Source organism: Apium graveolens, unplaced genomic scaffold (assembly GCF_009905375.1).
Source record: "Apium graveolens cultivar Ventura unplaced genomic scaffold, ASM990537v1 ctg5805, whole genome shotgun sequence".
Lineage (NCBI taxonomy): Eukaryota > Viridiplantae > Streptophyta > Magnoliopsida > Apiales > Apiaceae > Apium > Apium graveolens.
In genome coordinates, this window is record NW_027419108.1 from 12103 (window position 1) to 22947 (window position 10845).

The 10845-nt window shown below is 33.6% G+C and overlaps 1 long non-coding RNA gene across 1 annotated transcript; it reads right to left on the reverse strand.

Annotated features, from left to right (window-relative positions):
- Positions 1-5789: 5789 nt before the first annotated feature.
- LOC141702859 (uncharacterized) lies at positions 5790-10636 on the reverse strand. Its single transcript, XR_012567277.1, has 5 exons — positions 10544-10636; positions 7270-7619; positions 7098-7181; positions 6099-6440; positions 5790-5984 (listed from the first exon to the last, which is right to left on the reverse strand). It is a non-coding gene; the product is annotated as an uncharacterized LOC141702859 (long non-coding RNA).
- Positions 10637-10845: the final 209 nt, after the last annotated feature.

Here is a 10845-nt window from a genome sequence, read left to right on the forward strand (position 1 = left end):
TATTTTTCGGATTGTTCTTATATTTATTGTGAAACACGCATGTTGTACAAGGTCAATTAAATTGATGGATTCCAGGAGTAGGATGCTAAAGTCTGTGTTGTGCAAGATATGCCTGTACCTTAACAAGACTAAGACAATTTGTCAACCCTACGTAAGTTGTATTGTTATCTTAATTTGTATATTGTACTTGTAACACTTAAAGTCAGTAAAAATGTTAAAGGAGTAGACTGGAGTCTTTTTCTATAAATAGTGTCAAGCCTAAGAATTCTATCTGGAAGAAGATCAAGAAGATCATGGCTCAGAAGAACTATAAAGAAGCTTGGAGTTGAATAAATTTGTTTTAGGAAAAATATTCTAAGTCAAGATCTCTCCAAGTCACAGATTTAGTGTTATAGAGAAGTCATTCAAGAACTCAAAATGACTTATCAAGAAGTCAAATTGAAGACATAGAGGTTGGAGATATCGACAAGTAATTTCTTCACTAGAGAACTCAGAGTTATCGTGAAGTCAATATTTATTAGAAAACTCTAAGTTATCGATAAGCCAAAATTCATTAGAGAACCTAGAGTTATCGATAAGCCAAAATTCACTAGAGAACTCTGAGTTGTCGACAAGTCAAATTTGACTAGAGAACTCTAAGTTATCGATAAGTCAATTAGCCATTAGAGAACTCGGAGTTATCGATAAGTCAAAGTGAAGATATAAAGACTAGAGATCTCTACAAGCCAAATTCTTTTATAGAGAACTCAGAGACCTCTACAAGTCAAATTTGCTATGGAGTATTAGAGATCTCGATAAGCCAATATACTTATCGAGATGTCAAGTTCTCTATTGACCAAATGGAGATCTCGAGGTAAAATCTCAAAGTACAAGATTGCATATCAGTTCAATATCCAAAATTTAACAATCAACAAACAATCCAAACAGCTGCATTGACAAGTCTACAAAAAGCAGTTTGAAGGATGTGCAAGATCAATGGTGAAGATTAACTGACGAAGGAAGATCAAGATAATCACAGGATGCTAAAGATATGCTAAGCCAGAAATAGAAGATATCATTTTCTATAAATGGAAATAACAAGTGACTATTTACAAAAGCTAATAGCATGTCTTATTATACACTGTGTAAACCAGCAGTTAACTGGATTATAAAGTTATCACTGGTCCTTTAGTCAGAAGTAACAATTTAGATAGAAAATCTTGTAACTCTCTCAAGTAGAAGCTAAGCTCTTTATCAACAAGAGCCTAGAAATTTTTTAGCAACACATTCTTAATGTTAATATAAAATCAAGTGAGTTTTGAAGATTTATGTTCTTTTATTTTCTGCAAGCTTGATCTCTGCATGAACACATATTTACTACAAGATTTAGTTTACTTTGTTCAACTATAAAGATTCAAGAAAAGCTCAAAATTAGTAAAACACATTCAGCCCCCCCCCCTCTGTATGTTATTCATTTCCTAACAAGTGGTATCAGCGCAAAATCTGAAAGTAAACAGATTCAAGATCTTGGAAGAATGAATACACAGAAAATCAGTAGCATCAAAATTCCTACCTTTGACAAAGCTAACTACACTCTTTGGAAAAAGAAAATGTTATTGTTTATCAGGATGGCCAATCCAATCTATATTCAGATACTCAAAAATGGGCCCTTCACTCCTATGGTTAGAGTTGAAGAGATAGTGATATGGTCATTCCAGCTCATTATGCTCCAAAAGACCCTTTTGAGTATACTGAGCCTGAAAAAGAGAAAGTTTTCCTGGATAGTGGCTTGTAATTAATATTGATTGAGTCACTTGACAATGTGATGTATAACAACATTGTCAAATGTGACACTTCCAAGCAAATATGGAAAAAGATTTAGATACTCTGTGAGGGAACTGAGGAAGTTGGATCTAATCAAAGAAGGATACTGATTTCACAGTATGAAGGTTCCATAGCCAATCCAAAGGAAAGTATAACTGATGTGTTTGAAAGGTTTAACAAGCTGATAAATGATTTGCAACTCCATGAAAAATATTATGAAGCTGAAGAAGTGAACTTGAAGTTCTTGATTACTCTCCCTGATCATTTAGAACAGAAAATCTTAGCAATCAGGGAAAGGAGAGATCTGAGCAGAATAACACTGGAAGTTCTATAAGGAATTCTAAAAACATATTAACTAGAAATGATCCAAAGGAAATCATTGAGATCTGGTCAGTAACATGTTGTAGATGGCTCAAGTACTTTAATTTTCAATGAAATCCAAACATCTATTGATGAGCCAAGATCTCAAATTCTGGTTGCCTCAACAAGTGAGCAAAGAACAAATGATTCACAAGAATAAGTCATTTCGGAATTGGAAGAAGATAAGTTATACACTCTTGATGAAGTGGATGAGCTAGATCAGTCTATGGCTTATTTGGCTAGAAAATTCTCCAATATTAGAGTAAAGAAGCCAAGATTTTTCAAGGGTAAAGGACAGTCTCTCAACAAAAGACAGCAGCTGGAAAGGAAAAGGGAAGTACACTTCTGATGGCAAGAATGGTTACAAAACTGGATTTGTTGACATATCTAAGATAAGGTGCTACAACTGTGATGAGTTAGGCCATTTTGCTACAGAATGCAGGAAACCTAAGAAAGCAAAGAAGGATAAAGCTTATCTTGAATTGGAAGCAAAGTATGAAACTCTTCTGAAGAAACAGCAAAGCAAAGCTTATATTGCAGAGGGTAAAAGTTGGGATGACTCTGAAAATGATGAAGATGAAGAATTTGGAAATTATGCACTCATGGCCTTGGAGCAAGGAGAATCATCCTCATCTAAATCACAGGTAACAACTCTTACCACCATTGATTTAAATGTGAGTCAATTTAAGGAAACTGTAGAGAAGATGAGAACAGAAATGTTTCACATTCACACAAGCATGGTTGCTGCTAATGAAGAAGTTAGCAGATTAACAAAGATAAATGAGAAGCTTGAAAGTGAAAAGCAAGAAACTGAATTGTTGCTGGTGGAGCTTGAAGATGTAAAGCAAGAGAATGCTTATCTCAAGAACAAGCTCAAGTGTGCAAATGAAATTGAAGCAGTGCTAAGGGAGAAGCTGGAAAAGAATGAAGTAAAGTTGAAGTCTTTCAGAAATACATCTGAGTTGGTTGGACAATACCATGAGAAAAACAAACCAGGTACAAATATTGTTATTGGTCTTGACTATGATGCCTTGAACAGCAAGAAGAAAGAGATTGGTGACAAAGAAAAAGCAACAGCTAATGAAAATGTTCTAGCTATGCTGAAAAAGGTTGTATCACCTATGTTCAAAGCATGTGAAGTCAACTTCAGTGAAGAAGAATTGATCATCAAGCAAGAAATTGCTGATGAGGACAAAGAGAAGAAAACTGCAGAATCAACTCAGTCTTCCAATACTGAAGAAAAGCTCATGGACAAACAAAGTCCCAAGACACCTGTTAAAGAGACCAAAAATAAAGATGCAAGAAAGAAAAAGAAAAATATAAATGGAAAAATAGGGATTAACAAAAGCAACAATTTTGCTTATGTTGCAGATGCTCCAAGAAAGAAATGTGAAAAATGTGGCTCTGTGAATCACCTAACTCACCTTTGTAAAAAGGCAGTTAGCAAGCCAACTCAAGGAGCCTGCAAATACAATGAAGCAAATGTGAATGATCCCTACTCCTTCTGTGACAAGTTTAATTGACTGCATTTCTTGCAACTTAAAAGTGATGAAAAGTTGCCACAAACTAAGAGTAGACCTCAAAGAAACAAAAATTGGGTCTACAACAGAAAAGGGAAAATGCTCAACAGTCAACGAACTCTATTTTATCTGAAACTACTCATTCTACTTCTGTTAAATCAGTTAACAAGAAGAAAGTACCCAATACTGCTTGGGTTGCTAAACACACTTAAAACTCATTGTGTGTAGGGAAAAGTGAAGAAAGTCATCCGGATCATAGAAAGTGGATGTTCCAGGCATATGATAGGTGATAAAGCCCTGCTATCATAGTTTGAGGAGAAAGCTGGCCCTTTGGTGACCTTTGGAGACAACAACAAAGGATTCATAATGGGATATGGAAAAATTATTTCTGAAAATGTTGTCATTGATGATGTAGCACTGGTAGCTGGTCTTGAAGTGAATCTTCTCAGTGTTAGCCAATTTACAGACAAAGGCTTTGAAGTTTTATTCAACAAAGAAGAATGCACTTTTGTTAGCAAGAAAACTGGTGAAGTTGCTCTGAAAGGAGCAAGGAAAGGAAGCTTGTTTGTTGCAGACTTAAACTCAACAAATAAGGAAGAAATTTGTTGCTTCTACACCAAGGCATCAGAAGAACAAAGCAAGCTATGGTATAAGAAGCTATCTCACTTAAATTTCAAGACAATTAACACCTTGGTCAAAAAGGAGTTGGTAAGAGACATGCCTAAGCTGGAATTTGCTCAGTTGAAGTTTGTGAAGCTTGTCAGAAAGGAAAAATGAAAAGATCAAGTCACAAGTCAAAAACTGTGAATTCTATAAGTGCATCATTACAGCTCATTCACATGGACTTATTTGGGCCAGTAAATGTCTTATCAATTTCAAGGAACAAATATGCACTTGTGATGGTGGATGATTTCTCAAGAAACACTTGGGTAGAGTTCATGCACACATCATAATTGAGCACATCAAGAAGATAGAAAAATAGGCTGAAGATTACAATTGTGTAAAAAGATTGAGAAGTGATAAAGGAACAGAATTCAGAAATGCTACACTGAGTGAATTCTGCAAAAGTAAAGGCATTGTTCAAGAATTTTCAGCTGCTAGAACACCTCAACAAAATGGAGTAGTTGAAAGAAAGAACAGAATATTAGTTGAAGTTGCTAGGACAATGCTGCAAGATGTCAAGTTGCCAACAAGTTTCTGGGAAGAAGCTGTTAACACTGCATGCTACACTCAGAGCGGATATCTCATCAACAAGGCACATGGTAAATTACCTTAGTCAATCATGTCTAAAATAAAGCCTACTTATTACAAGAAACAGGTCCATCAGCGACCGCTTATCAGCGACCGAAAACCGTAGCAAGAAGCTATCAGCGACCGCTCTCCGTAGCTGATGTTCATCGCATAAAAACTAGTAGTTAAATTGCGCGTCTGCGACTACTTTTAGCGACCACTCTATTGGCGACAGACTTTAGCGACCGAGTCCGTCGCTAAGCTGAGTCAGCACCGCTATGTCAAATACTGACGTGGCGGCGACTGGATCGGCGACGAAAATCTGTCGCAGCAGTTGGAGACTATTTTAGAGACCGTTTTCTGTCACTAAAGTCTGCGACCGATATTAGCTACTGTATTTTGTCGCGAAAAACAACGACTGGTTTTGCTACGGAAATCAGTAGCTAATGTTTGCGACTAATTATGGCTACCACTAGTGGTCGCTAAAACAATAACGATTTTTTGCTACTATATTTTATCGCTAAAATTTGCTACTCTTTTGGCTACCGCCTACGGTCGCTAATATAGCGGACCCCTTTCAGCTACTAATATTTGGTCGCAAATTTAAAAAATTTTGCGACAGTTTTCAGCTACTGAATTTGGTTGCAAATTTCAGCAACAAGCTTTTAGCTACCACTTTACGTCGCTATTTTTAATATTAATTTAGGTAGGTTTTAGCTACTGCATTCGGTTGCTAAAAATAATTTCAAGATTTGAAATATAATTCTATTTCAGTACATTTCTAAATATTTAATACCTATTTTTCCAATACATGCAACAAAACATAGTCCAACATTATAAACATTTGCTCAAATCCAGATATCCAAATTCCCTTAATATAAATGTTCAAATACTTTTACACCATCCAGAAAATGAAAATGACAAACGTAGATTTAAGTGTCAGCCAAGTAAGAAAGTACATCACGAAAACAGAAATGCAACAAAGTTCAAATATAAAAGAAACATAAATATGACTCAGACACACTAAGAAGATCCATCAAACTCGTCATCATGATCATCACGATGTCCTCCCTGTAATCAACAAAATAATAAAGGAATTAAATGATATCTCCTACGTACTAACTACGCCATTCAAAATTATAAAAAAAATAAAAACTGAAATTCAAGCTTCACTGGATAAAATACCTCGGAGCTATCCCCCTGATTTGATGCATTCACCTCCACCACTGCACGAGCCAGCTCCTTGGGATCAAGAGCTCCCAGATGGCCTCCCAATATATGAAGAAGCTCCGGATCTCGACATATAGCCCTCACACACTCAACCGGAGTACGAACAGCTGGTTGACTCGATGATTGTGAAGACTATGTACTAAATGAGGAGCCATATATGGATGGGCGTCGTCGTTGTCCTTGACCTTTGACATAGTTCTTCTTCACTTTGGATTCCGTATCCCACAAATCCTGATCAAAATATGAGTGCTCAGTGCCCTTAGGATAGCGCTCATCAAATAAACGTCGATAATCCTCCTGTCATCATTTTACCAATTAAACAAAAAAAAACTAAATTAGTCCCAAATTAAATATGAACTATGTTAATATTCCTATACTATAAAATATATACTAAATAATACATTGATATTGTGATGACTAGTTAAAAATATTGAGATCGAAAAAATTAATTTTTTGATAACTAGAAGAAAAAATGACATTTACTAAGATTTTTATGTAGTTGATAGGATTCTTGTATTTTTATATACGTGTGCACAAGAAATTAAAAAATAACGTACAATACATCCTAAAATCATCGTATCCTAGTTAATGTATAAGCTGGGAGAACAAATTTATATTAATAAATTCATTAAAGGGAAATTTAAAACCGGTATAACCTTTCTTTACACACATTTGAGTTGAACATAATAAATGCCTGAAAAAGATGGTGTTCATTTGCTTATCTAAACTTGTACTAAAATTGTAACTTTAGCAGCTTATAATATTCCCTATATATTAGTAAAGACATGTGAAAGGTAACATCCCAAATTAAAGTTATATGGAATTGTACTGATTCAATTTCAGGCTACTAATTTTAGTCTAAACCTTACTAGTTATTACATTACTATTGAATAAAATAATGAAAAAAAATTCAATTTGGAAACACCAAAAACAAAATTAATAAAAGCTTATTACCGCTATAGTAACAGCTTCAGGCAGACCATCACGAGTTTTCACATACACATCCACCTAGTTAATAGGACCTTGAGATTGAGCCTCCTATACAAGACATATATCAGTACGACATAATAAACATGTGATATTCTAGATCTTATGATTATAACATATTAAAACTATTCATTCATACCTTGTTAGCTATATGTTGCAACTCGGATATACTGCCTCCTTTGTAGGTACCTTTAGCCTTCTCGCCACCTCTAGCTCTATTACTTGAAGCAGTCTTTCTCTTCTTTAACCATTTTTTATCTCTCCACTGATTACACATCTCCTCCCATATATCAGCAGTGCACCACCACCAGGGGCTATACTCGTGCATGTGTTCCATTGCATTTTCATGGTCAACTCCAGCATTGTGCAAGGATTTCTTATGGTCTTTGGAAAGGTTGTCTTTAGTGCGAGCAGCACACTTTTGCCAAAAAATACTAGATATAAGGGAACCCTGCTCGAACCCTGCTCGTCCTCCCACCTGTAACGTTTCTGTAAAAAACAATTTTATCAAAGAATATACTTGCAAGTTATTTTCTATATATAATAAGAATGACAAATGAGTGCAAGTTTATATTTACACTAGAATAAAAGCATTTAGAAAAAAAAAACATCGAGAATATACAAAAGTAAAATATTGAGAATCATATGAGAATGACAAAATAATATCTCTAGAAAGATATCTTTCTCCCTCTGCGCATAGCCAAAAGTACCAATTCCCCCTTCCCAAAACCTTCACCTCATTATCCACTTTGTATCGTATTCTTCACCAAGCTCTATGCATTCTATAGTAATCAAATTTATAATTTATAATAAATCTCTAAATTTTGATGTAAATATTGTATTTGGTATAATGCTTTATTCAAAACAAATACAATAATTTATAATATGATACTAAAAATGTTTTAGACTAAAATAATATAATTACGGTCCAATAATAATTATATATAATACATTTTTTTAAAATTTAAACATTTTTCTCTTTCACTTTTATTTATAAGAGATCATGTGCTATCTATTGGCACACTGCAAAAGGGAAGGAATTTGTATCAGTGAATACAAACCATTTAAAAAGAATGCAACATGACAACTTAATATAGATGCAACGTTATGCTGTGTTTTAAATCTATTACTAGCTCTTTATATGCAAATCATCATATAAATGTAGCAACTTGTACCAAAATTATACGTCTTATAATTTGTAGTAAGAGGATAGTTAGGCCTGTAATCAAGTGCAACCAGCACAGGAAACATAGAACAAGAATACTAGAACATCAGGAATATTGACAACAGCTAAAATTAAACAAATAATTATACGCTCCTGTCGATGTAATTATCAACGATAAGTGCACAAATAATTTATCATGCTGATGTTAGTCAGTACTAGCTATGAAAATTCACATTTCTATTTTCTCAGCATAATATCCTTTACTCATTGAACTCAAGTGTTCAACTGTATTGACAATTGACCATACCAGCCTTGTTGGATACATCCTTTACTCTGTTTCTGCTGGAAAACATTATGCAATTTACAATTGTACTTTTGATAAGGTTCAAACCTCCAGGGAGCGAGGAAGATACGGCTACACCAAAAGGTGTTGCGAGTTTTATGGTGATATATTTGCTTAAAAAACAAACACTTTCTTATAACACCAGCAGCAGATATAGAGTTAATGTTGTTTCAACATCACTTTATTACAATACATACACCAACATCCATCAGCGCCAGTGTATAGTTGTTATGGATACCCCTCCCAAATTTATTAATTCTAGACCCCAAATTATTGATTATTATATCCAAACTATACTTTTGGTTTTCAGCAGGTGTGTATCTTCTATCTACTACCATTTCTTCTTTTTCAATTTTATGGCCTATTTTTTATTTACCACTTATAATTGCCATTCTCCTAAGATTATCCAATCAACAATCCCAATTTAGGATTCTTTTTTTTCAACTTTTATATTGTTTTTTATGTAGTCAAAAAGATGCTGAAATGTGTTTATATAATGCTTCTTGTGAAACCCATTTCGGCTCCTGCTGCCATGTTGAAGAACAAGTGGCCCAGGCATGTATGTTTAACTTATTCCCTTTTGCACTCTTTATCTTGTGTATTCTTAGTTAAAGTAGATGTGGCACTGAATTGATATGTTTACAAGTACAGAAGCTTTTATTTTTATTTGTTTTCCAAGCAGCTCTTATCATCTAACTTGAATTTTTTAACTCTTGTTCGTGTTTTTTAAAGGATGTTAAAGTCACTTCTTTTTAGATCAAAATTTATCAATAAAGACTATTTAGCTTTTATGTATTACATAGGTTTACCGAGGGTGCTCTCAGTAAGGCCAGACCAAGACTTTCATATTGTAAGAAAGGACTCCAGTTATTACAAGGTTCAACCAAATTCTCCATCGAGCTCTTCCAAGGAAAGTTCATGGTTGTTGCCTTTAAACAATTTAAAACACGGGCTACTATGTTCAAATATATACATTCAATAAGTGTGTTTATAAGCAATGAATAATTATATAAAACACCCAGGAAAATTATTACCACCACCCTGAAACACCCCATGGGGGACTAGGCCCTAAAACAGAGTATGTACTCTCTGTATCCACGTAATTGACGGACATTTATTATATTTAATCTGAATTCTGGGATCACCAATTATTTTCAGAGATTAATCTGAACAACATAGGTGTCACAATTTAGTTATCAACATATAATGCAAATTACTAATAGTAGCCACGTCCGAGTAACTCCTAGCACCTACGAAAGTAAATAACTAAATCAAAAAAATAAATTTTTAAAAATATTATATTCTACGACTTATCCTTATTTCCTAAACAGGAGCTATGGCTTGAGGATGAATACCAATTGTTATCCCAAAATCTATCTATATATCTTTATACATCTTTGTAAGTTTTATTTATTAAGTATTTTAGGAGTTATGTAACCGAAGATTACTATGTTTAGAATCAGAATTATGTTGAATTTTCATTAATTATAATTATAATCATAAGTCATTTATTAAGTTTTATACCGGGTAACTAACTATTAGGTGACTTTAATATATTATGTTTATACATGATTACCAATATGTTAAAACACAAGATTTAGAGAATGATTTCTCAAATATGTATAACCAGTAATTTCTTGCAATAGAACATACAAGAAAGAGATACTATTGGCACACCAAAACAATCACAAGAGGGGGATGAGTTCAAAGGCAGCCTTCACACAAACAGAAAGAAGATTTACAGAATGATTATCAAATATGTATAACTACCAGTAATTTGTTGCAATATAATATAGGAGAAATAGATACAATTTATCCACAAACTACATACAGAGGTTAAGGAATAGACATGTACATATCGACTAAAGAATTAACAAATAGATTACAAAATTAACAATAGATTACCTGGAAAGAGGATCGGAAGAAGATGATCGGAATGGTTTGTACAACAGCAGAATTGGGTATAGGTGTTGTACTGAGGTTATGGGTACGGTTCACTGTTGCGTGTATAATTCTTATTTAATAAATTAAAAACAAAATTTATGTTATTTATTTTATTTGTTTAAGTTTTTTGATTTTCTTCATATATTTTATTGTTTATAAGTCTCAAATATTGTAATATTCTATGATTCAAATATTATTAAAAAAATAATATTATATATTTCAAAATAAAAATATCTAAGAATAAAGAAATTTCTTAATATTAT